This window comes from Onychostruthus taczanowskii, unplaced genomic scaffold (assembly GCF_017590055.1).
Source record: "Onychostruthus taczanowskii isolate IOZ18803 unplaced genomic scaffold, ASM1759005v1 scaffold8, whole genome shotgun sequence".
NCBI lineage: Eukaryota > Metazoa > Chordata > Aves > Passeriformes > Passeridae > Onychostruthus > Onychostruthus taczanowskii.
In genome coordinates, this window is record NW_024505892.1 from 16,345,009 (window position 1) to 16,346,470 (window position 1,462).

Sequence of the window (1,462 nt, forward strand, 5' to 3'; positions counted from 1 at the left end):
ACACTCATCCATCACACCTCAGTGCATTCAGGAGCCCAGTTCTGCCTTGTCTCTCCCTGAGACGGAGGCAGAGCTAACCATCCTTTAGGTTTTATAAGTCACTGCAGCCAAGTAAGAACCTGGCCCACACAAAAGGGGGCAAGACACTGCATATGGAGAGCCCCTTGAAGCATCCCATTTGCCTCACCTGTGCCTCCCCAGGGAGGCCCTCCTGCACTGTGCTGCATCCTTGCAAAGTACGTGGAGGAGCAGAAACCCCATCGTAGTCTACATGATGGTCGTGTTGACCTCATATTCACAAATCTTTGTGCCAGGGGAGTGTCCTGCCTATTACTGTCCTCTTTGTGTGCCCGTAGACGGCTCCAAGAAGAAAAACAAACACGGAAGCAGAAAGCCAGGCAAAGGCACTGTGGAAAAGTGGGCCACCATCCAGCATTTCCCTGTGGCATGCCTCCCCCAGCTCTTCCCTGCTACTTGAAGGACAGCATGGCTGCCCTTCAGAAAGGAGCTGGTGGATCTGAAGCAAAAGGCAGGAGCGACGGCCTCGGGGGTTGGGGGGGGCAGCTTGGGTACGCGTGGCCCTTGTCGGGTCTGTGCAGCGAGGCATGGCTCTGCCGGGCAGGGGGAGCGACAGGGGACGTGCCCAGCCAGGGCGATTGCCCGTGCAAAGCGTGTGCCCACCCGAAGCCCGCATGTTCTGGTTTTTTTTTTTTTTTTTTTTTTTTTTTTTTTTTTTTTTTTTTTTTTTTTTTTTTTTTTTTTTTTTTTTTTTTTTTTTTTGCCATTCCAATGGAAACAATCGCAGATAACTATAATAAACTCCACAACACCGGCCAAGGGCAAGAGTGGGTGGGAACTCGCCCTGCACAGCCCGGGTGGCAGCGGGCAAAAAACAGGAGATGGAGGGACATGGGAAGTGGGGAGCGTGCCGGTATCCCCACATACACCTCCCGCATACGGCTCCTGTGTTTGTGGAAAAAGGTGGATTTCGGATCTCGGCTCCGGGGGAGGGGCCGGCCCCATGGACGCCCACGCGGGTTCTGGGGCCTCACGCCGGCGGATCCGGGCACCTGCACCACGGCGGCGCCGGAGGACGGACCTCGCCCAGCCCGGGCAGCGCTGCCGGAGCGCTCAGTCCCACGCGTGTCGGCGGCCGCCGCGCCGCAGCGACACGACCGGACGGGGCGCAAGGGGCAGCGGCGATGCCCGGGCGCGGGGCCGGACGGGGCCGTGGGCGGCGGGAGAGCGGCTGCGGGATGCGCGGGGTGCCGCTCCTGCCGCCCCGCTGCGGAGCCCCGCTTTGTTCCCGGGGGAGGCGCTGAGCGCGGGGTGCGCGGGTGCCTTCCCGGCCCGCGTGTCTCCGAACACGCGTGTGCCCCGCTGCCTGCGCGCGCGCGCTGGGTGTTGGGTGCTAGAGGTTTTTTTTTTTCCCTTTTCTTCCCCCCCTTTTCCCTCCCCCCCC